The following is a 27,624-nucleotide window of genomic DNA, read 5'->3' as shown; positions in this document are numbered from 1 at the left end:
GATAAGCATATTGACCAACTCTTCAAGGATGGCCTCAAGCTTGTTCATCTTAAAGTTAACTACAAATCCATTTAACAAGGCAGACAATGACAGCAAGATAATAACAGTCGAGAGCTCACTAGGAATAACCACGTCGAGTCCCAAGAATTTCTCGATAAGCCCAATCATCCTAACACCATGCTCATGGACCGAAGTCCCCTCTCACAAGCGTGCAGTCATGAGTTCTTTAACATTCGACTGATGGAAAGAGGAAACAAGAACAACAGGTCTCATCATACTGGGGCCACCTCGAAATCCTGGCTGGGGTTGGGAAGAAGTCGTACCCCTATTCGAACATACTCGAGAGAAATGACCTTCTTGTCCACAATGATAACAAGTACCAAACATATCTCGACGCTGCTCGATAGTATGTTTGACTCCACAATGGCCACAATAAGGAGCAATCACGGGACTCCCTCTCTGGGATCCACTGGAACTCGAAGAAGATGAAGAAGCAGCAGAATCAGTCTTCTTAAATTTCCTACCTCTCGGATGCAAGGTAGGCTGCTGAGCTGTCACTGGAGGTGGAGGAGCATACCGAGGACCTCCTCGCCTTAGTCCAGCTTTGGCTGTCTTGGCTCGTTCAACTGCCTACGCGTTGCTCGTAGGCAATCCTGAAATGACAAAAGTATATATAGCAGGATGTAATCCATTCACAAACCTGTTATATTTTGCATTTGCATCTGCCGCTACGTGAGGTGCATACTTCAACAGAGTAGAAAATTTTGATGCATATTCTGCAACAGTCATCGTTCAGTGCTGCAGACTATTAAATTCATTCTCCTGATCAGTATAATACGAAGGAGGGGAATACTGCTCCAAAAACTGGGCCTTGAAGACATCCCATATGACTTCAATCCCGGCTTCTTTCAGTCCAATCTCAGCGGCTTCCCACCAAGATTTTGCTCGGTTCTTTAACTGATAAAGAGCAAGTTTCATTCGCCGAGCCTCAAAATATTCAGCAATATTAAACAAGTGCTCGATATCCTTCAACCAAGCCTCTGCTCTTTCTGCACTCTCGGTGCCAAAGAACCTCGGTGGTTTGAAATCCTGGAATCAAGCCATCACCAGATCCATGGGCATTCCTTCGAATTGTCCAACAATTCTCTCAGTATTACTACTCGCAATTTCATTCGTGGGATCCATCTACAAAACAGAAGATGAATATCAGAAATAAATATCAATTACACATCATCATCTCATATCATCAATCTCATCAACAACTTACTCAAACTAAATAAAGTAGGAGCAAGTTATACAATTAAATCAAACACATACGCACAGTTCATTTGTGCCTATTACGTGTACACAAGACTCAATTGAGCATTTCCAGCTATGCTCTAATATTACACTGTGTGGGGCCCTTAACTCCTAATCGTTATTACAATGTAATTTGATTAGGGTTAATTAATTACAGCAGAAAACGAGTTTAAATTTTCTTTACAATGAGCCCAAAATATATTATTTGAATACTAAAAATAGTATTTCATCTCACATCATAAAATATGCTTACACATAATCAAAACCAACTAAATACAAATAAACTCATATCCTCGGGACATGTCCCGCTATATAGATGCACACACACACATATATATATATTTATATATACTGGAAAACAAAACATAAAACCTCAGCTCAAACTGTGACTCCCTACAGAAGTACCCTCTCCAGTCTCCTGATATCCTGGAGTACCTGTCATTGTCCACACACAAAGGCAACAACAGCCCCCTCTGTGGTGAGCAAAGCTAAGTCTGAAACAACCACAATATATACCACAAATATCTAAACAATGATATATGATATGCAATGCATGTATGTCGTGGAGGTATCAGGTCAAATGTTCTTCCACTGAGCATATATCGGAATCAATCGAATCGCTATCAAATCAATGCTCGAGCTGGCACACCGGCCTCAATCAGGGATACTCGTATGATAACGTCGACAAAGCGCAATCAAATCCAAAATCTCAATCAATCAGCGGGGACACTAAAGACTATGCTTTAAGGGCCACATAATGCCAAACATAGCATTGTGTTCACAAACCCCAGAATCAAATCCAATCATATCAAGGTTTCCAAGGATCATAGCTGTGGGGCCCTTAGCTCCTAATCGTTATTACAATACACTTTGATTAGGGTTAACTAATTATAGCGGAAAACGAGTTCAAATTTTATTTACAATGAGCCCAAAATATTTCTTCTATAATTTAAATACTAAAAATAGTATTTAATCACACATCATAAACATGCCCACACGTAATCAAAACCAATCATATACAAACAACTCATATCCTTGGGACATGTCCCGGTATATAAACACATATACCTATATTGTGGGGCCCTTAGCTCCTAATCGTTATTACAACACAATCTGATTAGGGCTAATTAATTACAGCGGAAAACGAGTTTAAAATTTCTTTACAATGAGCCCAAAATATTTCATTTGAATACTAAAAATAGTATTTAATCTCACATCATAAACATGCCCACACGAAATCAAAACCAATCATATACAAACAACTTATATATCCTCGGGACATGCCCCAGTATATAGATACATATACATATATACTGGGAACAAAATATAAACCTCAACTCAAACTGTGACTCCCTCCAGAAGTACCCTCTCCGGTCTCCTGATATCCTGGAGTACATGCCATTGTCCACACACAAAGACAACCACAGCCCCCCTTGGGGGTGAGCAAAGCTCCGTATGGAACAACCATCATATATACCACAAGTATCTAAACAATGATATATGGTATGCAATGTATGTATGTCGTGGAGGTATCAGGTCAAATGCCCATCCATTGAGCACATGTCAGAATCAAACGAATCGCTATCAAATCAATGCTCGAGCTGGCACACCGGCCTCAATAAGGGATACTCGTATGATAGCGTCGACAAAGCGCCATCAAATCCCAAATCTCATATCAATCGTCGGGGCCACAAATGTCTATGTTTTAAGGGTCATGTAATACCAAACATAGCATTGTGTTCACAAACCCCAGAATCCAATCAAATCATATCAGGGTATCCAAGGATCATAGCTCAACGTGCATGTCATGTATCGATGTATGCATCAAACGATGTGTGTTAACAAAACATTTATTTTATACATCGATATTCAAATCTCAATGTCATGTATGACACATAAACTCAACAAATAAGGCATATAGACACATATTCTCAATCAAATCAGTCAAATTAATCCAACATATATCATATAATACAGATACCTGTCGTATGTTACCCGGTCGCAACATACCTCAATTCTTCGTTCCCAGTTAATGTAGCCTGAAGATAACGGTATAATACTTTATCTACATCAATAACATACTCATTCTATTCAATAACATAATCCAAAATCATTAATATGAGTTTCAAATATCAGTTGAAACTTCAAAAATTCATATCAAATCCAAATCATAATATAATTCAATTCCGACTTCGAATACGAGTTTCTTGTCGTTTATTCTACTACATATATTTATCAGAATTAATAATAACTGACAAATAATTCTTCAATCTCAATCCAACTATTAAAATTCCCTAATTATAATAAATTAGGAATAATTCAAAATAACATCATTATAATCATCTTTTCTTCGTTAAAATCATATACTATTCAACAATCTTCAATTTCTGTATGATTTAACAATTTATCGGATTTATTCCAAAAATCGACGAATTTCAAACATCACCAAAAATATAAAATTTATACCTCAAATCGAAGACCTCGTGTCAACGATCCCAGAACTGAAGTCGCTTCGTCGATTGGATAAACCGATAAGTCGCACGACAGAAAGAAAAAATCGAAATCACTCTCCGCACCTTTCTCTCTCTCTGTCGAAAACTACTGAGGTTGGTGGAATTGAATTTCCACCGCCTCAAGTTTTAATTTTTTTTAAATTTTTAATATTATAAATTAATATAATATAATATAATATATAATATTTAAAATTTTAACGCCGGTATATCTCTTTAGACTAGTCAAACGATCAAATTTTCCAAAACTCAAAACATGAAACTTCTATATCTTTGAGTTTTCTACGATATATCCAAATCTCAAATCATTTGGACTTCATATGACTAAGATAGGTCACAAATTACCATTTTGCCCTTAAAATTAATTCATTATTTTTCAACTTATTTACAAAAATGCCATCAATACTATTTTATTCTCGGGGTCTCACATTTCTCCCTAACTTAAAAGATTTCGTCCTCGAAATCCCAAACATCTCTATATACATAACATTGGCAAACATATAATGTCACCAGTTATAGTACATATCAAAACTAAAATCAGTAAATGGATCACTATACATTGAATACATTGGAACATGTGGAATATAATCAAACAAGTGCGGATATGATTCTCGCATCTTGTCGTGTCCATAATCAATGATTCCCACGTTGACTCCTCTCCACCATGTGGTGTCCATTGCATTCGAATTAGCGGAATCGATTCATTACGCAATATCTTCTCCTTTCGATCCATAATGCGAACAGGTTGTTCGACATAGGAAAGAGAATGATCAAGTTCAACCTCATCAGGTTCAAGTACATGTGATGGATCTGGTTCATATTTTCTCAACATAGAAACATGAAATACATCGTGAATGGCAGATAGAGCTGGTGGCAATGCCAATCGATAAGCAAGATCACCAACTCGATCAAGGATCTCATATGGACCAACATATCGAGGAGATAATTTCCCTCGCATGCCAAATCGAACAGTGCCTCTAAGGAGAGATATTTTCAAAAACACTTTGTCACCTTTCTGGAATTGTTGCGACTTTGATTGTTGCACTCCCAAGAGCAGGTTGTCCACAAGTAGTATAATTCGATGAGTTCGAATATCGTATCCACGAGGAAGCTAAGATAATTACAAGTCCACTACAATGTCTTTTTATTTATTTTTTCTTTTAGTTGTTTGAATCTTTAATTGGTAATTTTTAATTGTTCAAATTTTAATTTAAGTAGTTGAGATTAAAGGATCCACTCTTGGTATTTTAATAAAGTTAACATTAACGAACATTATTGAAATCCACTTAATAAAATGGTTCCAATATATTAAATAATCATATTTATATTATGTTATATATTATTATCTTATAAGTATATAATATATACCAAAACTTATAAATGTTGTCAAGTATTTATTGTGCTATATATATATTTGTAAACACTAAATCAAGGTTCCCACTTTAAATGGTTAGTAAAACCAAACTAACTTTTAAATGGTACCAAGAAATTAATATTATGATATATTTATATATAGTAAATCAAGGTTCCCACTTTAAATGGTTGGTAAAACCAAACAAACATTTAAATGGTTCCAAGTAATTTAATATTATAATATATTCATATATAATAAATCAAGGCATCTACTTTAAATGGTTGGTAATACCAAACTAACATTTAAATGGTTCCAAGAATTTAGTGTAACATATAGCAACAATAAATCAAAACTCCCACTTATAAGTAGGGTATAAAAATGCTTAAAGAAATAAATATAACATAAACAATAAATAATGATTAAATAATATAAAACATAGATTCTTACCTTTTAGTAACCTTATTATCATGCCAAGAGTTTCACCTTTTCATCTCAACTTTAGGAAGTTAGCTGTAAGGACCGTGTATTGTATTATCGTACATCTTATGTGATTATCGATAATTAATGAAATTGTCATGTGATTATGTATTTGATGTATATCGTGACAATGGAATTGATGAAATGAATATTGAATATGAATTGACGTTGTAAGAGCTCGATTGGAGAGGTCGGACGCCAATATAATACCAAAACCAACATTTGGTACAGTACATGTGGCGCCCGGGCGGTAGAAAATGACCGCCCGAGCGCCAGTGTGGAATATGGTGTGTTCTCGGACATAACATGCCGCGCCCGAGTGGTAATTTGTGACCGCTCGAGCGCGGTATATATTTGACTCGGGGGCAGAACCTCTCGCGCTCGGGCGCGAGAATTCTACCGCACGAGCGCCGAAGCGGTGATGATAAGAACGAGTTTTCTTCTTCTTTTCTTACATTCTAACCGTAGGTCGAGAGAGAGAAACGAGAGAATTCGATTTTCTTCCGTCCGAATTGACTTTGAAACGTTGTCTAAACGCGAAACAAATTATATATTTGTGATCTTCGCGTCGAGGGATTCTGACTGAAGTAATTTTCTTCTAGTTCCAGCAGCTCTAAATATCAAAGTGCTGGAATAGCATGTATTTGAAGTTGAATTTCTGATATGTAGTAGAATAATCGACAAGAAACTTATATTCGAAGTTGGAATTGAATTATGATATGAATTTGATTTGATATGAATTTTTGAAGTTTCAAATGATATTTGAAACTCATATTAATGATTTTGGAGTATGTTATTGATTGGAATGAGTATGTTATTGATGTAGATAAAGTGTAATATCAATATCTTCAGGCTACATCAACTGGAAACGAAGAATTGAGGTATGTTGCGACTAGGTAACATACGACAGGTATCTGTATTATATGATATATGTTGGATTGATTTGATTGATTGGAATGAGATTATGTGTCTATATGCCTTATTTGTTGATTGATGTGGCATACATGATATTGAGATTGAGATATCGATGTATAAAATAAATGTTTTGTTAACACACATCATTTTATGCATAATCGATACATGACATGCACGTTGAGCTATGATCCTTGGATACCTTGATATGATTGGATTGGATTCCGGGGTTTGTGAACACAATCGCTATGCCGGTATTATATGACCCGTAAAGCATAGACAATTGTGGCCCCATATGATTGGATATGAGATTTGGGATTTGATGGCGCTTTGCCGACGCTATCATACGAGTATCCCATATTGGCCGGTGTGCCAGCTCGAGCATTGATTTGATAGCGATTCGATTGATTCTGACATGTGCTCAGTGGATGGGCATTTGACCTGATACCTCCACGACATACATGCATTGCATACCATATATCATCGTTTAGATATCTGTGGTATATATGATGGTTGTTCCATACGGAGCTTTGCTCACCCCCAAGGGGGGCTGTTGTTGTCTTTGTGTGTGGACAATGGCAGGTACTCCAGGATATCAGGAGACCGGAGAGGGTACTTCTGGAGGGAGCCACAGCTTGGGCTGAGGTTTTATGTTTATGTCTTGTTCCCAGTATATATGTATATGTATCTATATACCGGGGCATGTCCCGAGGATATGATTTGTTTGTATATGATTGGTTTTGATTACGTGTGGGCATATTTATGACGTGAGATGAAATACTATTTTTAGTATTCAAATTATAGAAGAAATGATTTGGGCTCATTGTAAAGAAAATTTAAACTCGTTTTCCGCTGTAATTAGTTAATCCTAATCAGATTGTGTTGTAATAATGATTAGGAGCTAAGGACCCCACACATTATGGTATCAGAGCATAGCTGGGAATGCTCGATTGAGTCCTGTGCACACGTAATAGGCACAAATGAATTGTGCGTATGTGTTTGATTTATTTGTATTACCTGCTCTTACTTGATTTGAATTGAGTAAGTATTTGATGAGATTGACGATATGATATGATGAGATTATGAAATTGTTATTGATTTGTGATATTCATCTTTTGATTTGTAGATGGATCCCACAAATGAGACTGCGAGTAGCAGTACTGAGAGGATTGTTGGGCAATTTGAAGGATTGTCCATGGATGTAGTGATGGCTCGATTCCAGGATTTGAAACCACCGAGGTTCTTTGGCACTGAGAGTGCTGAAAGAGCTTAAGCCTGGTTGAAAGATATCGAGCACTTGTTTAATATTGTGGAATATTCTAAGGCTCGGAGACTGAAACTTGCTCTTTATCAGTTGAAGGACCGAGATAAATCTTTGTGGGAAGCCGCTGAGATTGGATTGAAAGAGGCCGGGATTGAAATCACTTGGGATGTCTTCAAGGCCCAGTTTTTGGAGAAGTATTCCCCTCTTTCTTATTATACTGCTCAGGAGAATGAATTCAATAGTCTGCAGCAGGGAATGATGACTGTTGCAGAATATGATTCGAAATTTTCTACTCTGTTGAAGTATGCACCTCACGTAGTTGGGAATGCGAGGGCAAAATATAACAGGTTTGTAAATGGATTACATCCTATCTTATATACTTATGTTGTTTCTGGGTTGCCTACCAGCTACGCAGAGGCAGTTGAACGAGCAAAGGCAGCCGAAGTTGGACTAAGGCGAGGAGGTCTACAGTATATTCCTCCACCTTAAGTGTCAGCTCAGCAGCCTGCCCCGCGACTCAGAATCAAGAAAGATTATTTTGTCTGAGAAAGTTGTGCATAATTGTGTATTGATATATGAGGATAATGTGGTATTTCTGAATTTGATTGTCCTCCCAATGCACGACTTTGATTGTATTGTTGGCATGGATATCTTGATGACGAATCAAGCTACTGTGGATTGTTGTCATGGAGTGGTTCGTTTTCGACCGATTGGTGGACCCAAGTGGAATTTTTATGGCAAGGGTTCTCAAGCCAAGATTCCATTGGTATCTTCCTTGGAAATGTCCCGATTGTTGACTAGTGGAGATGAGGGTTATCTTATCTACGCTATTGATATTTCGAAAAAGGAGTCTTCTTTATATGAGATTCCTGTTGCGAAAGAATTCCCGGATGTATTTTCCGATGAGATTCCTGATTTTCTTCCTCATCGAGAAGTTGAGTTTAGTATTAATCTTGTGCCGGGGACTGCGCCTATTTCTAAAGCTCCCTATCGCATGGCACCTCTGGAATTGAAAGAATTGAAAGAACAATTACAGGATCTTCTCGATAAAGGATATATTCGACCGAGTGTATCACCTTGAGGAGCTCCAGTTTTATTTGTTCGAAAGAAAGATGGTACGATGCGGATGTGTATCGACTATAGGCAACTGAATCGGGCTACTGTGAAGAACAAGTACCCACTTCCTCGTATTGATGATTTGTTTGATCAGCTTCAGGGTACTTCTGTATACTCGAAGATTGATTTTCGTTCTGTGTATCATCAAGTACGTGTTCGAGACGAAGATGTGCCCAAGACTGCTTTTCGTATGAGGTATGACCATTATGAATTTCTGGTTATGCCTTTTGGTCTTACGAATGCTCCTGCTATTTTTATGAACTTAATGAATCGTGTCTTCCGAGATTATCTTGACCGATTCGTTATCGTCTTTATTGATGATATTCTTGTGTATTCGAAATCGAAAAGGAGCATGCTGAACATTTGAGACTGGTGCTTCAAATTCTTCGTACTAGTCACTTATATGCTAAATTGTCCAAATGTGAATTCTGGATGGACAAAGTGGTATTTCTGGGCCACGTCATTTCGAGACATGGCATATCTGTTGATCCTTCGAAGGTCGAAGCTGTGTTGAATTGGCCAAGACCTACGAATGTTCCTGAGATCCGTAGCTTCATGGGTTTGGCTGGATATTATCGTCGCTTTATTGAGGGATTTTCGAAGATAGCTAAACCTATTACTCAACTGACATAGAAGAATCAGCGATTCATTTGGTCAAATGAATGTGAAGCTAGTTTTCTTGAATTGAAGACGAGATTGACCACAGCACCTGTGCTTACTATTCCCTCAGGTACCGGAGGATTTGTGGTATGTACAGATGCGTCTGGTAAAGGTTTGGGCTGTGTTCTGATGCAACATGGCAAAGTGGTTGCTTATGCATCTCGTCAATTGAAATATCATGAAACACGTTATCCTGTTCATGATCTTGAATTGGCGCCATTACTTGTACGGAGAAAAGTTTGTTATCTATTCGGACCATAAAAGTCTGAAATATCTCTTTTCTCAATCTTATCTGAATATGAGGAAACGCAGGTGGATGGATCTCTTGAAGGATTTTGATTGTGAGATTCAATATCACCCTGGATCGGTGAATGTTACTGCGGATGCCCTGAGCCGTAAAGTTCATGATTCTGTGTTAGCTTCTGTCAATGTCGCCAAGGTACATGAGGATATATGTACTTCTGGCTGGACTTTTCACTCGAATTGGAATTATGTCACTGTCTCAGCATTGCAAATTGAGCCGAACTTGATATCGAAGATACAAAAGGCCCAACGAAGCGATGCTCAGATCCAAAAGTCGAAAGAAATTGTATCTGCAGGACATCAGTCTGGATTTCAGATTACGTCTGATGGTTCTTTATGACTTAATGGTCGGCTGGTAGTCCCTGACGATTCTGATTTGAAATCTGCCCTTCTTCGAGAAGCACATTGTAGTAAATACAGTATTCACCCTGGAGGTCGAAAGATGTATTTGACATTGAGACCTCAATTCTGGTGGAAACGTATGAAGAAGGACATTGCTGAGTTTATTTTTAAATGTCTTGTTTGCCAGCAAGTGAAAGCCGAGAGAATGAAACCTGGAGGATTACTCCATAGTCTTGAAATCCCGAAATGGAATTGGGAACATATTGCTATGGATTTATTGACTCATTTACCTCGTTCGCCCAAGGGCTGTGATGCTATTTGGGTGATTATTTATCGGCTTTTGAAATCTGCGCATTTTATTCCGTATGAGCGGATTTATCCCTATAAGAGAATGGACCGTTTATACATTGAGAATGTTGTGAGACTGCATGATGTGCCAGTCTCGATTGTATCTGATCGTAATCCCATATTTACTTCTAAATTCTGGGGTAGTTTTCAGGAAGCGATGGGTACGCGTTTGGCTATGAGTACTGCTTATCATCCTCAAACTGATGGCCAGACTGAGCGTACGATTCAAACGTTAGAGGATATGTTGCGTGCGATTGTGATGGACTTTAGAATGGGATGGCAAGATGCCTTACCATTGGTTGAATTTTTTTATAATAATAGCTTTCAGACGAGTATAGGTATGGCACCGTTTGAAGCTCTATATGGGAGACGATGTAGATCACCGTTATTCGGGGATGAGATTGGTGAGAGACAATTGACTGGACCTGAAATGGTACAGGAAATGAATGATAAGGTTCAATTGATTCGGCTGCGGATGAAAGCTGCTCAGGATCGTCAAACGAGTTATGCGAATAAACGAAGACGATCCTTAGAATTCCAGAAAGGTGACAGAGTGTTTTTGAAAATATCTCCCTTTAGAGGCACTGTTCGATTTGGCATGCGAGGGAAGTTATCTCCTCGTTATGTTGGGCCATATGAGATTCTGGATCGAGTTGGTGATCTTGCATATCGATTGGCATTGCCACCAACTCTATCTGCTATTCATGATGTGTTTCATGTTTCTATGTTGAGGAAATATGAACCAGATCCATCACATGTGCTTTCACCTGACGAGGTTGAACTTGATCCTTCTCTTTCCTATGTCGAACAACCTATTCGTATTATGGATCGAAAGGAAAAGATATTGAGAAATAAATCGATTCCTTTAGTACGAGTGCAATGGACACGACATGGTGTTGAAGAATCAACGTGGGAATTGGAGAGCAAGATGCGAAATTCGTATCCGCATTTGTTTGATTATATGACATCTGTTCCATTGTATTCTGTAGAACCCGTAAGTCAGTAGACGTATAAGCCATGCATAATTCTAGATTTTTAAATTTAATTGACTTCATTGCATGATTATTTTAAATGCATTTATTTGAAGTTAATTATTCATTATTTCAGTTCAGTAGTTTGATTTTTAGCATTTCAGTTATTTCAGTGAGGCCGGACTGGAGTTGGAGTTTTGAGATAGAATTTAAGATTTGAGAAATATTTCCAGAAGTTAATTTAGCTAGCAAGTAAGTTCATTTAAGTTAAAAAAAGAAGTTTAAGGAATTATTTAAGTTAGTTGAGGATTTTAATTTAAATTATTGGAGGTGATTAAGAAATGAGCTCATTTAAGTTACTTAATTAAGGGGTTAGTTCACTAAATTATTTAAAGGATTAGTAAGGCTTTCAAGGATTATTAGTTGACTAGATAATCAACATTTCCCTTTATTTTATCATGCATTTTTCGGCCACCCTTAATGCTAGAAGATTCATTTTCCAACTCATCAACTTTGACCAATTCTTTGCATGTAATTAGTAGGATAATTCTAGGATTTTTGGGAGCACAATTTAATTAAATAAATGGACATATCCTAGTCTAGAATCAAGATAAATTTTGGCCACCACCTCCTAGAAGCATCCACCAACTCATTTGATATCAAACCATAATTCAAAATTCAAATTCAAAAGGGAGTGGACTTGGTCTTGATCCTTCCTTATATTTTGCACCCATCTTATCTCACTCCCCAACCATTTTCTCCCTCCCTCACCACCGAATTCAGCACCATTCAGATCCATTTTCAGTGTAGAAAAATCGTGAGTCTTAGCTAGAGGGAAGGAAAGAAAATCAAGTTCAAGAAAGGTAGACAAGAAGCGCTCCACCTCCTCCGTGCCGCGTCGTCGTTGTTTCGTTCGTTTTCTTTCAAAACGAAACCAGGCATGTCTAGACTTCTTTCAAACCTCAATCAAGTCATATTATCATTTATTTTTCAGTACATGATCATGTTGTAGCAAGCAAAAAAATCGAGATCCATGTCAAAATATTTTGGAACACACATGCAGAATTTTCGACTTCCCTTGACAAGCTTCACGTTTTTCTGAGTTTTGATGGTTTCAGGTATTGGATCGACTCCAGGCTCCCAAGGCAGCTTGTATACATGTAGTAGGATGCATTAGGACCATGTTGGTCCATTCAAACCAGCCCCATGCTTGCTGGAAATTCAGAATGACAGCAAGTCCCCATAGGTGCAGAAATGTTGTTCGAAAAATTCAGTTTGTTGTCATGGAGGAAGGATCTGATCTTGGCTGCCCCAAGGGCCTATATCCATGGTTGGATCACTTCCCTAGCATGTCTAAGACGTGACTAAGTCGCCCTTTTGGTGGCTTGGTCCATGGCTCATCGCTTTTTAAATAATCAACAAGAACAGCCCCTATACCCCTTCGGCTTCTTCATTTTTTTCAGCATATGGTTCGTTTCTTTTGTTGCTTGGTGTGGATCTTGGTTGGCCTATGGCCCTTAGCCACGGTTCATATCATGCTCCTAGATGTCTAGATCGTGCCATGGTCAATCAAATGGCCACTGGAACGACGCAAGACATCGATCATAGCATAAACACTACACACGCACGCATGAGGGCCCTCGGTGAGAACTTTTGGGTGGTTGCTGGAATGAGGCGAATTGTGGCTGGCCTAGGGCCCTTAGCCATGGTTCAAATCATTCCTTGGGACGTTGTGGAGAGGCTTTGGTCGGTGGTTCAAGCCCCAATGGCCAAAAGTCTCGCAAACGACGCGATGCAAGCTAGGTCGCAGCTGCTGGAAATTACAGCAAGTTGCTGTGTCGGTTCAGAGGCTCGTTCAAGTTCTTGGTTGGCTTTTAGCCCATGCCCTTGGGCTGGACAGTGCCACATTGAGTTAGCAAGGTCATGTTTTTGACCGTTTGTCATTTGGATCATTTTTGAGGTCGTACGAGAATTTACTGTGCAATGTGCCAAATTGACTCTCGAAAGAGCGTTTCGTGTTTTGGCCTCCATTTCACCTAGATTTCGACCCTATCATTTTAGGAACATTATTTTATGATTTTTCAGCGTATTTTAATCATGACTATACGTCGGTTCAGTGTCGGTTCAGGTTGGCTCGGAGTCATGATTAAATGCGAAGTCATTAGGCGTCATAGTCGCATCTTTTGAACGTAAATTGCATAGTTGGTCATGTTTAAGCTATTGCATATTTTTCATGGCACAGTTAGGTTGCAGCGAGCCTGGGAACGATCCAATCCAATCCAGTTGGTAAAATTACAGGAATTTTCATTATGCCAGTTAATTATTTTACGTGCATTAAACAGAAAATGATTATTTTTGAGATTTATGCGATATGGCTTGTGGTTCATTCACTATGTGGGAGTGTTATTTTTATACGGTCGCCAGTGACCGATCAGTTCAGTATGGTACCACCCGGTCGCCAGTGACCGGCCAGCTCAGTTCAGTTTCAGCCTCCCCGGTAGCTAGTTACCGATCAGTTCAGCTTAGTGCAGTGGCCACAGGCGTAAAACATAATCTCAACAGAAAATTTTACCAGTTATTTTAGTACAGGCTCCAAGGAGCAAATATTTTTACAGTGATTTCCAGTTCAGTTATGCACGTATTATAATTGCTCAGTACAGATTATTTTCAGTATGCCTCAGGACAGGATATTTTATCACATGCATATTTTAAATTCAGATTTTTACTCGTTAGATGCGATTTATGCATGCTGAGTCTTTAGGCTCACTAGACTTGATTGTTGTAGGTACTGATGAGGCCAGGGCCGAGGGCGGGGACCAGTGAGCCAGCTTGGGTTGGCAGTAGTGGCACCCGAGGACCTCAGTGCAGGAGTTGTTATTTTATTCCGCAAACAATTTTTATCAGTCGTTGGAAAAATTTTAAATCGTTGTTGTTGGCAAAACTTTAATTTTCTTCCGCTGCAATATTTTGAAATATTGAACTTGATTCCCCAGTGATTTTATGAATGAGGCCATTTAAGTTCTTTTAAAAAAGAAAATTTTTAATTTTCCGCAAAATTTCAAGAAAGGAGTTTTAGGGGCCTTCGCAGTTGGTATCAGAGCGGAGGTTCTGTATAGGGTTTCACTACTACTGACCGCGAGAAGCTCACGAAGCCACGCCTTTGGTCTGTAAGTTTTTCAGTTCAGCATTTTGTTCAGCATTTCAGTTATAGCATGAATTATTTTGTCAGCATGCTTCCAGATTTTGAGTATTTCAGTAATAAATTATGGAATTATGCATGTTAGTTACGTATGGGTTATGTTGGAACAGTATGCCCCCTAGACGCATTTTATAGCGCAACAGAGAGGTGGAGCCTCGCCGAGAGGACAGAGAGGAGCATAGACCGGAGGGAGACCTACCACCTCCTCCACCGCCCCCACCGGACATGAGTGCCCAGATGTTAGCTGGGATGGCACAGTTCTTCGCACAGTTTGCGGGGGGCAATGCCGCAGCCGTAGCCGCAGCCGCAGCCATGCCGACAGGGCCCGAGGCTGTGTATGAGCGATTCATGAAGATGCGCCCGAAGGAATTCTCTGGGGCATCTGACCCCATGGTTGCCGAGGGATGGATCAAATCCCTCGAGGTTATCTTCGATTTTATGGAGCTGGGGGACGCAGACCGAGCCCGATGTGCCACCTACCTGTTCAATGGAGACGCCCGCTTATGGTGGGAAGGAGCTTCGGTAGCCCTGACATTGGCTACACTTTCTTGGACCCGCTTTACGGAGGTTTTCTACTCCAAGTATTTTGCTGAGGAGGTTCGCACCAGGCTGACCACCGAGTTCATGAGTCTGAGACAAGGGGATATGTCGGTTACGGAGTTTTTCCGTAAGTTCGAGAGGGGCTGTCACTTTGTGCCCCTGATAGCGAATGATGCCAGAGCCAAGCTGATGCACTTCCTGGTGGGTTTACGGCCGATCTTGCGCCGGGATGTTAGGGTATCTGACCCTGCTACTTATGAGATTGCCGTCTCCAAGGCCTTAGCCGCAGAGCAGGATCTGCGGGATATCGAGAGGGATCGCCAGGGCAAGCGCCCAGTCCAGGCACCGCACCGCCCTCCTCCTCATCAGCATCAGCAGCAGAATAAGAGGCCTTTTCATGGACCGCCCAGGAACAGAGGCCAGCAGCAGCAGCAGCAGCAGCAGCGGGGACGCTCAGCCCCGAGGACTCAGGAGCACCCAGTCTGTCCCAGGTGCTCACGTCGCCATCCTGGAGCATGTATGGCTGGCTCAGGAAAGTGTTTTAAGTGTGGCAGTCCAGACTACATGTTGCTGCAGTGTCCTCAGAGGAATCTGCCTACCCAAGGTAGAGTTTTTGCTCTCCATGCCGCGGAAACCAACCCGGAGACTATGTTGTTGACAGGTACCTCTAAACTTTAAGTTATTCTTCGAATTTCCGCATTTTGGGAATCGGGATTTAGATTTTGAACTTAGAACTGTTATAGGATTGCATGCTCTACTCATATTTATTTCGGGGAAATTAAGCTAGAGGAACCTTGACCTTTGCATGTCTATAAGTTTAGATCTTGTAGTGGGATTCAACTTAGAGCTCCGCTCTTTCAGGGAGAATTTTTATATCTGGTTCCGCTACCAAGGCCTTGATAGATTCAGGGGCCAGTCACTCATTTATTTCGGAGGTCTTTGCAAACTTTCTCAAGATCCAGACCATTGGGCTAGATACAGCCTTTTCAGTAGTGTTGCCGTCAGGCGAGGAGATGGCAGCCACCAATGTTATCCGAGATATAGACCTTGAGCTGCACGGTAATCTTGTTTATGCGGATCTGATTGTGCTACCGATGCCGGAATTTGACATCATCCTAGGGATGGACTGGCTATTGAGGAACAGAGTGTTGATAGACTTCCAGCGGAGATCCGTTCTTGTCCGACCGCCTGGAATGGAGCAGTTCTTATTTGAGCCGGACAGGTACTTTCCTTTACCGCGCATTATTCCTTATGTTCAGGCTAGGAAGCTCATGCATAGAGGGTGTCGGGCATTTCTAGCAACCTTTTTATCTGTCCCCGAGGAACCCAGCCAGTCAGCCTCAGATGTTCCGATTGTCAGAGATTTCTTAGACGTTTTTCCCGAAGACGTCTCTGGTATGCCACCAGAGAGAGAGGTGGAGTTTTCCATTGAGCTTATGCCAGGTACGGCTCCGATATCCAAAGCGCCGTACCGTCTAGCACCGACAGAGATGGCAGAGCTTAAGAAGCAGATCCAGGAACTTCTCGACAAGGAGTTCATTCGCCCGAGCTTTTCTCCATGGGGCGCGCCGGTCTTATTCGTGAAAAAGAAGGATGGCTCGATGAGGCTTTGCATTGACTACCGGGAGTTGAACAGGGTTACAGTGAAGAATAAATACCCACTGCCGAGGATTGAGGATCTGTTTGACCAGTTGCAGGGAGCTTCGATTTTCTCCAAGATAGATCTGCGTTCCAGTTATCACCAGTTGAGGGTGAGAGATGCTGATGTCTCGAAGACAGCTTTCAGGACTCGTTATGGCCACTACGAGTTCCTTGCGATGCCGTTCGGTCTGACGAATGCGCCAGCGATCTTCATGGATCTCATGAATCGCGTATTTCAGCCGTACCTCGACCAGTTTGTGATAGTGTTCATAGATGACATTCTCGTCTACTCCAAGAGTCGGGAGGAGCACAGCAGGCATCTGACCACAGTGTTGCAGACATTGCAGAAACATAAACTATTCGCAAAGTTCAGTAAGTGCGAATTCTGGTTAGAGAAGGTGGCGTTCTTGGGCCACATTGTTTCTAGCAGTAGCATTGAGGTAGACCCGACGAAAGTTGCAGCAGTCAGAGATTGGGTTGTGCCTCAGAATGCATCAGAGATCCGCAGTTTTCTTGGGCTAGCAGGATATTACAGGAAATTCATCCAGGGATTCTCCTCTATCGCCGTTCCACTCACAGCACTGACAAAGAAAAATGTGAAGTTTGTGTGGAGCGAGGAGTGTCAGAAGAGCTTCGATACTTTGAAGCAAGCTCTTATCTCAGCACCCGTTTTGGCTGTACCGTCAGGATCTGGCGAGTTTGTCCTTTATACCGATGCTTCGAAGCTTGGTTTAGGTGCAGTTTTGATGCAGCATGGGAGAGTGATAGCGTATGCTTCTCGACAGCTGAAAATCCACGAGAAGAATGACCCTACCCATGATCTGGAGTTAGCGGCCGTAGTTTTTGCTTTGAAGATTTGGAGGCACTATCTGTATGGAGAGAAGTGCCAGATCTTTACCGACCATAAGAGCCTCAAGTATTTCTTTACGCAGAAGGAGCTGAACATGCGTCAGAGGCGTTGGTTGGAGCTTGTGAAAGACTACGATTGTGACATTAGCTACCACCCGGGTAAAGCTAATGTAGTTGCGGATGCTTTGAGCAGGAAAGTCGCAGTGATGGCTCATTTGACGATGCAGAAACCTCTTCAGATTGAGATGCAGAGGTTTGATCTTGAGACTTACCCTCGAGGTAGAGTTCCTCGTCTATCTACCTTGACCATTCAGTCTTCCCTTTTGGACCGTATTCGCAGTGGTCAGACCGCAGATGAGCAGTTGGCACAGTGGAAGAAGAGAGATGAAGCCAAGGGCAGTGTTTTGTATGCAGTCAGCGATGGTATTGTGAGATACCGAGATAGGATATGGGTTCCTAGCAGTGATTCTATCCGAGCAGACATCTTATCAGAGGCCCATACGTCCCCGTACTCCATTCACCCTGGGAGTACGAAGATGTACAAAGATCTGCAGCTATTGTATTGGTGGCCAGGGATGAAGAAGGACATCAGGCGTTTTGTATTCGAGTGCCTGACTTGCCAGTTAGTGAAGGCCGAGCATCAGAGACCAGCAGGTTTGCTCAAGCCTCTTCCTATTCCCGAGTGGAAGTGGGAGAACATTACCATGGACTTTGTGACCGGATTGCCGAGGTCAGCCAGAGGATCGAATGCTAGCTGGGTGATTGTAGATCGTCTTACCAAATCAGCGCACTTCTTGCCTATTAAGACGACTTTCACCATGGTTCAGTATGCAGAGCTGTATATCCGAGAGATAGTCCGACTCCACGGTATTCCAGTTTCTATCGTATCCGACAGAGATCCCAGATTCACTTCCTCGTTTTGGAAGAGTTTGCATTCGACTTTGGGTACGAAGTTGCTGTTTAGCACAGCTTTCCATCCGCAGACAGATGGACAGTCGGAGCGAGTTATTCAGATCTTAGAGGATCTTCTCCGTGCTTGCGTCATTGATTTCTCTGGGAGTTGGGAGTCGAACTTACCATTGGTAGAGTTCACCTATAACAACAGTTTCCAGTCGTCCATAGGTATGGCTCCGTATGAGGCGCTGTATGGCCGCAAGTGTAGATCTCCTGTTCATTGGGATGAAGTAGGAGAGAGAGCAGAGTTGGGTTCAGAGATTGTTCAGCAGGCAGCAGATGTAGTAATCAAGATCCGTGATAGGATGAGGACTGCTCAGAGCCGACAGAAGAGTTATGCCGATCAGCGGAGGAGAGAGTTAGAGTTTGCAGTGGGCGATCATGTCTTCGTGAAAGTGGCACCTATGAAGGGTGTCATGAGATTTGGCAAAAAAGGGAAGCTCAGTCCGAGATACATTGGACCGTTTGAGATCCTCGACAGAGTTGGGACGCTAGCGTATCGTGTGGCTCTTCCGCCAAATCTGGCCGGAGTACACAATGTCTTTCACGTCTCCATGCTGAGGAAGTATATGGCAAATCCTTCGCATGTGCTGAATTTCGAGCCGTTGCAGCTTACTCCGAACTTATCTTATGAGGAGAGACCCGTGCAGATCCTAGACAGACAGGAGAAGAAACTTCGGAACAAGTTGGTTAAGCGAGTCAAAGTCAAATGGCTCAACCATTCAGAGGAGGAAGCTACGTGGGAGTCTGAGCCGGAGATGAGAAGTCGATACCCTGAGTTATTCGGTGAGTTCTAATTTCGAGGACGAAATTTATTTAAGGGGGGAAGGATTGTAGAACCCGTAAGTCAGTAGACGTATAAGCCATGCATAATTCTAGATTTTTAAATTTAATTGACTTCATTGCATGATTATTTTAAATGCATTTATTTGAAGTTAATTATTCATTATTTCAGTTCAGCAGTTTGATTTTTAGCATTTCAGTTATTTCAGTGAGGCCGGACTGGAGTTGGAGTTTTGAGATAGAATTTAAGATTTGAGAAATATTTCCAGAAGTTAATTTAGCTAGCAAGTAAGTTCATTTAAGTTAAAAAAAAGAAGTTTAAGGAATTATTTAAGTTAGTTGAGGATTTTAATTTAAATTATTGGAGGTGATTAAGAAATGAGCTCATTTAAGTTACTTAATTAAGGGGTTAGTTCACTAAATTATTTAAAGGATTAGTAAGGCTTTCAAGGATTATTAGTTGACTAGATAATCAACATTTCCCTTTATTTTATCATGCATTTTTCGGCCACCCTTAGTGCTAGAAGATTCATTTTCCAACTCATCAACTTTGACCAATTCTTTGCATGTAATTAGTAGGATAATTCTAGGATTTTTGGGAGCACAATTTAATTAAATAAATGGACATATCCTAGTCTAGAATCAAGATAAATTTCGGCCACCACCTCCTAGAAGCATCCACCAACTCATTTGATATCAAACCATAATTCAAAATTCAAATTCAAAAGGGAGTGGACTTGGTCTTGATCCTTCCTTATATTTTGCACCCATCTTATCTTACTCCCCAACCATTTTCTCCCTCCCTCACCACCGAATTCAGCACCATTCAGATCCATTTTCAGTGTAGAAAAATCGTGAGTCTTAGCTAGAGGGAAGGCAAGAAAATCGAGTTCAAGAAAGGTAGACAAGAAGCGCTCCACCTCCTCCGTGCCGCGTCGTCGTTGTTTCGTTCGTTTTCTTTCAAAACGAAACCAGGCATGTCTAGACTTCTTTCAAACCTCAATCAAGTCATATTATCATTTATTTTTCAGTACATGATCATGTTGTAGCAAGCAAAAAAATCGAGATCCATGTCAAAATATTTTGGAACACACATGCAGAATTTTCGACTTCCTTTGACAAGCTTCACGTTTTTCTGAGTTTTGATGGTTTCAGGTATTGGATCGACTCCAGGCTCCCAAGGCGGCTTGTATACATGTAGTAGGATGCATTAGGACCATGTTGGTCCATTCAAACCAGCCCCATGCTTGCTGGAAATTCAGAATGACAGCAAGTCCCCATAGGTGCAGAAATGTTGTTCGAAAAATTCAGTTTGTTGTCATGGAGGAAGGATCTGATCTTGGCTGCCCCAAGGGCCTATAGCCATGGTTGGATCACTTACCTAGCATGTATAAGATGTGACTAAGTCGTCCTTTTGGTGGCTTGGTCCATGGCTCATCGGTTTTTAAATAATCAACAAGAACAGCCCCTATACCCCTTCGGCTTCTTCATTTTTTTCAGCATATGGTTCGTTTCTTTTGTTGCTTGGTGTGGATCTTGGTTGGTCTATGGCCCTTAGCCACGGTTCATATCATGCTCCTAGATGTCTAGATCGTGCCATGGTCAATCAAATGGCCACTGGAATGACGCAAGACATCGATCATAGCATAAACACTACACACGCACGCATGAGGGCCCTCGGTGAGAACTTTCGGGTGGTTGCTGGAATGAGGCGAATTGTGGCTGGCCTAGGGCCCTTAGCCATGGTTCAAATCATTCCTTGGGATGTTGTGGAGAGGCTTTGGTCGGTGGTTCAAGCCCCAATGGCCAAAAGTCTCGCAAACGACGCGATGCAAGCTAGGTCGCAGCTGCTGGAAATTACAGCAAGTTGCTGTGTCGGTTCAGAGGCTCGTTCGAGTTCTTGGTTGGCTTTTAGCCCATGGCCTTGGACTGGACAGTGCCTCATTGAGTTAGGAAGGTCATGTTTTTGATCGTTTGTCATTTGGATCATTTTTGAGGTCGTACGAGAATTTACTGTGCAATGTGCCAAATTGACTCTCGAAAGAGCGTTTCGTGTTTTGGCCTCCATTTCACCTAGATTTCGACCCTATCATTTTAGGAACATTATTTTATGATTTTTCAGCGTATTTTAATCGTGACTATACGTCGGTTCAGTGTCGGTTCAGGTTGGCTCGGAGTCATGATTAAATGCGAAGTCATTAGGCGTCATAGTCGCATCTTTTGAACGTAAATTGCATAGTTGGTCATGTTTAAGCTATTGCATATTTTTCATGGCACAGTTAGGTTGCACCGAGCCTGGGAACGATCCAATCCAATCCAGTTGGTAAAATTACAGGAATTTTCATTATGCCAGTTAATTATTTTACGTGCATTAAACAGAAAATGATTATTTTTGAGATTTATGCGATATGGCTTGTGGTTCATTCACTATGTGGGAGTGTTATTTTTATACGGTCGCCAGTGACCGATCAGTTCAGTATGGTACCACCCGGTCGCCAGTGACCGGCCAGCTCAGTTCAGTTTCAGCCTCCCCGGTAGCCAGTTACCGATCAGTTCAGCTTAGTGCAGTGGCCACAGGCGTAAAACATAATCTCAACAGAAAATTTTACCAGTTATTTCAGTACAGGCTCCAAGGAGCAAATATTTTTACAGTGATTTCCAGTTCAGTTATGCACGTATTATAATTGCTCAGTACAGATTATTTTCAGTATGCCTCAGGACAGGATATTTTATCACATGCATATTTTAAATTCAGATTTTTACTCGTTAGATGCGATTTATGCATGCTGAGTCTTTAGGCTCACTAGACTTGATTGTTGTAGGTACGGATGAGGCCAGGGCCGAGGGCGGGGACCAGTGAGCCAGCTTGGGTCGGCAGTAGTGGCACCCGAGGACCTCAGTGCAGCAGTTGTTATTTTATTCCGCAAACAATTTTTATCAGTCGTTGGAAAAATTTTAAACGTTGTTGTTGGCAAAACTTTAATTTTCTTCCGCTGCAATATTTTGAAATATTGAACTTGATTCCCCAGTGATTTTATGAATGAGGTCATTTAAGTTCTTTTAAAAAAGAAAATTTTTAATTTTCCGCAAAATTTCAAGAAAGGAGTTTTAGGGGCCTTCGCATATTCGATGTATTCTGATCATTTTACTAATTTTAGTTTTGATATGTACTATCACTGGTGACATATGTATGTTTGCCAATGTTATGTATATAGAGATGTTTGAGATTTCGAGGACGAAATCTTTTAAGAGGGGGAGAAATGTAAGGACCGTGTATTGTATTATCGTACATCTTATGTGATTATCGATAATTAATGAAATTATCATGTGATTATGTATTTGATGTATATCGTGACAATGGAATTGATGTATTGAATATTGAATATGAATTGACGTTGTAAGAGCTCGATTGGAGAGGCCGGACGCCAATATAATACCAAAACCTAACATTTGGTACAGTACATGTGGCGCCCGGGCGGTAGAAATTGACCGCCCGAGCGCCAGTGTGGAATATGGTGTGTTCTCGGACAGAACATGCCGCGTCCGAGCGGTAATTTGTGACCGCTCGAGTGCGGTATATATTTGACTCAGGAGCAGAACCTCTCGCGCTCGGGCGCGAGAATTCTATCGCCCGAGCGCCCAGGCGGTGATGATAAATGAGTTATCTTCTTCTTTTCTTACATTCTAACCGTAGGATCGAGAGAGAGAAACGAGAGAACTCGATTTTCTTCCGTCCGAATTGACTTCGAAACGCTGTCTAAACGCGAAACAAATTATATATTTGTGATCTTCGCGTCGAGGGCTTCTGACTGAGGTAATTTTCTTCTAGTTCCAGCAGCTCTTAATATCAAAGTGCTGGAATAACATGTATTTGAAGTTGAATTTCTGATATGTAGTAGAATAACCGACAAGAAACTTATATTCGAAGTCTGAATTGAATTATGATATGAATTTGATTTGATATGAATTTTTGAAGTTTCAAATGATATTTGAAACTCATATTAATGATTTTGGAGTATGTTATTGATTGGAATGAGTATGTTATTGATGTAGATAAAGTGTAATATCAATATCTTCAGGCTACATCAACTGGAAACGAAGAATTGAGGTATGTTGCGACCGGGTAACATACGACAGGTATCTGTATTATATGATATATGTTGGATTGATTTGATTGATTCGAATGAGATTATGTGTCAATATGCCTTATTTGTTGATTGATGTGGCATACATGACATTGAGATTGAGATATCGATGTATAAAATAAATGTTTTGTTAACACACATCATTTTATGCATACATCGATACATGACATGCACATTAATCTATGATCCTTGGATACCATGATATGATTGGATTGGATTCCGGGGTTTGTGAACACAATCGCTATGCCGGTATTATATGACCCGTAAAGCATAGACAATTGTGACCCCATATGATTGGATATGAGATTTGGGATTTGATGGCGCTTTGCCGACGCTATCATACGAGTATCCCATATTGGCCGGTGTGCCGGCTCGTGCATTGATTTGATAGCGATTTGATTGATTCTGACATGTGCTCAGTGGATGGGCATTTGACCTGATACCTCCACGACATACATTCATTGCATACCATATATCATCGTTTAGATATCTTTGGTATATATGATTGGTTGTTCCATAGGGAGCTTTGCTCACCCCCAAGGGGGGCTGTTGTTGTCTTTGTGTGTGGACAATGGCAGGTACTCCAGGATATCAGGAGACCGGAGAGGGTACTTCTGGAGGGAGCCACAGCTTGGGCTGAGGTTTTATGTTTATGTCTTGTTCCCAGTATATATGTATATGTATCTATATATACCGGGGCATGTCCCGAGGATATGAGTTGTTTGTATATGATTGGTTTTGATTACGTGTGGGCATGTTTATGACGTGAGATGAAATACTATTTTTAGTATTCAAATTATAGAAGAAATGATTTGGGCTCATTGTAAAGAAAATTTAAACTCGTTTTCCGCTGTAATTAGTTAATTCTAATCAGATTGTGTTGTAATAACGATTAGGAGCTAAGGGCCCCACATTAGCTATTCATTATTCAAAGTGTAAAATTTTGAATATGAAATTAACATGCTAATTATATTTAAATGAAGAAATAAAGGAAAAATATAGAGAGAAATATTATGAACTCAAAGGTTTGTTCATAGAATGAGGGATATCTCAATACATTACAATGCACCCCTATTTATAGCCAAATTTTGGGAGACAACCACAAATAAAATATAATTTTTTTACACATAAGTCTTCATTGGTGTTCCAAGATATTTTATTATATTACACATCACTTTTCAAAATCTTCTTCTCCAAATTTGCTTCTTCACATAAAAAGAAATATGTGGATAATTGAGTTGTCTAGTTGTGGTATTTTTTTCAAACCATTTGACCAAGTAATTTGAGAGATATGGTCAAAATACTAGAGCATGGTAAAACTGCCACTCCTTTGATAACTTTATTTGTTGCTTAATTTAATCCCAATTGTGAGAGAATTTTTATCTCATGCTTGCCACCAATATGTTAGATATTAACATCAACTTTCTACAGGTCGAAGAATCAACTTAATCCCATTTGCAACGTGTTGGGACCCAGACGCTAATCATGTTCTTAATCATCATTGGAACAAATTAATCAACTGTAATAACCAGGGTGCAATTTTTTTTTTTAAATACAGTATTAAATGCGGAACGTCATGGAATTCATCTATTATACATATCAGTATAAATAAGGTACAAGTCCTGTACAACATACATTCAATACAAACTAAGGTTCAACAGCTAAATATCAAATTTTCAAACCCTATCTACAATAAAGTCCGTAGTTTCCACTCTATCACGATCTCTCTTCATCTCCTCGACCCTGATCCTGCCCCACCTGTTGCCATGCACACATACAGACATGACAACAGCCGGATAATTCCGGTGAGAATATAATCCCAGTATAAATCAACGAACATGCAATCATATGATAAACATAAAAGCATGGACAGATAACAGCAATATGTATCAAAATCTGAAACATAATCAATATAAAACTGTCGACAATGCTCGTGACTCCACAACTCAGACTAGACTCAATCCTAGTCTAGGGATCCAGATTTCCAGACATTGGCATTCCATATCGACCATCAGTAATAGAAGAAACTCCGATTCTATCCACGCCGATATAACCAAACATCCAGTGTCTTGACCTATCCGTCACAGACTTTGGCACTATCGCCGATTCACTATCCTGTGACATCGTGCAATGTGCCCGTGGCGATCCCACCACTATAAGGCACTTCTGTCACAAGATCACTCGTCTAATACTCACCTAATACATGCTTTCTATAAATCAATGGAACAAGCATATTAATTCAAAACAATGCATACAATAACAATAAGTATGTGATTTAGGGAAACTCAAGTATATCCTACTCGAGTCGTTCTCCCAATACCACATTGACTTATACCTTTCTTTCGTAGTCTCGGTCTGACGAACTGGAAGTTTTGAATTCAAGACTATCTCTATCAATGTGAAATCACATATCGAGAATCATAATATCAACATTCCCTTCTCAATTCAACACTGAATCTGATCAATCTGAATTTAATTCAAAATCAACGGCATAATGGAACAATCTGAATATTCCCGTCAATACAACCTCAACAGAAATTAATTACAAATCATAACCCATACCCAATATAGTCTGTAATCAATTCGTAGTTCAAATCTGTCCAATTTCAATCGATATAATCAGAAATTCATAACAATTCCATAATCAATCTGTTCTTCGATCCAACTTCGATTATGCAATGTCTAGTATTCCCAGAACACATCATAATGATCAAATAATAATTCTCCCAATACATAAATTTCAAACCATATCAGAAAGTAATGAAACTTACGTTCTTGTGTAGTAGGTGATGAGAGGAGCACAGAACGGTGTTCGGATAGAAATTTTGATGGCCGAATCATGCATAAATAGATTTCTAAGATCACAAGGAATTTGAGCACTTCTCTGGAGTTGTTCTCGATTTTCTTTGCTGAAGAATGAATTGGAGATTGTGATATATGTATCAAGTTGTATGGTGGTGACAAGTGTCCCACTCAATCCAATATTGCACTTTAGCCCCTGAATTCTTCACTATTTGCAATTTGGTCCTCAAAACTCTTTTTAATTCCATTTCAATCCTAATTAATTACAAAAATCGTGGAATTTAATTCATCATTCCAAAATTAGTAAATTAAATAATCTCGGATTAAAATGATATAATCTCGGGCCTTACAATTCTCCCCCTCTGAGACATGATTTCGTCCTCGAAATCTCAAGCAGTCATATCACATGCAATCAAATCAGAAATAACAGAAACTGAAATCGTAAACTCACATCAGTGGAATAACTCTGGGAATTCCTGTCTCATATATGATTCAGTCTCCCAAGTAGCTTCTTCAGTTCCATGACGAGTCCATTGCACTTTCACAAAAGGAATAATCTTTGTTCTGAGTTTCTTTTCTTTACGATCAATAATCTGTATCGGTTTCTCAATATAACTCAGACTTTCATCAAGTTCGGCCTCATCTGGCCGAATAATGTGAGAATCATCAGGGAGATACTTCCGCAACTTAGATAAATGAAAAACATCATGTATTCCAGATAAAGAAGGCGAAAGGGCAAGTCGATAGGCACGATCTCCTATCTTCTCAAGAATCTCATACGGCCCAACATATCGTGGAGATAACTTTCCTTTCTTGCCAAATCGGACAACTCCTTTGAAAGGTGAAATCTTCAGAAATACTCGGTCTCCAACCTCAAATACCAACGGTCTGCGTCGAAGGTTGGCATATTAGGCCTGTCTGTCCTGAGCTGTCTTCATTTTCTTCTGAATCAGCTTTATCTTCTCAGTCATATCTCTGATCATGTCAGGTCCAATCTCAGGAACCTCAGAGATATCATCCCAATACAGAGGGGATCGACATTTCTTTCCGTACAACGCCTCGAAATGAGCCATCTCAATACTCGTCTGATAGCTATTGTTGTACGAAAACTCGCAAAGTGGCAATGCCTCCTGCCATCCAGTGCTAAAATCAAGC

General features: G+C 40.3%; 1 long non-coding RNA gene across 1 annotated transcript in view; it reads right to left on the bottom strand.

Moving 5' to 3' along the window:
* The window catches only part of LOC142520982 (uncharacterized), a 43,588-nt gene extending 39,727 nt beyond the window's left edge, over positions 1-3,861 (bottom strand). The window contains exons 1-2 of the long non-coding RNA XR_012814044.1: positions 3,766-3,861; positions 3,310-3,364 (exon numbers count right to left, since the gene is read on the bottom strand). This is a non-coding gene — a long non-coding RNA (uncharacterized LOC142520982). The remainder of the gene's footprint in view (positions 1-3,309; positions 3,365-3,765) is intronic.
* Between the last annotated feature and the right edge of the window lie 23,763 nt (positions 3,862-27,624).

This window comes from Primulina tabacum, chromosome 12 (assembly GCF_025594145.1).
Source record: "Primulina tabacum isolate GXHZ01 chromosome 12, ASM2559414v2, whole genome shotgun sequence".
NCBI lineage: Eukaryota > Viridiplantae > Streptophyta > Magnoliopsida > Lamiales > Gesneriaceae > Primulina > Primulina tabacum.
Note: the sequence above shows the minus strand (reverse complement) of the source record. Positions and strands in the feature narration are given on the sequence as shown.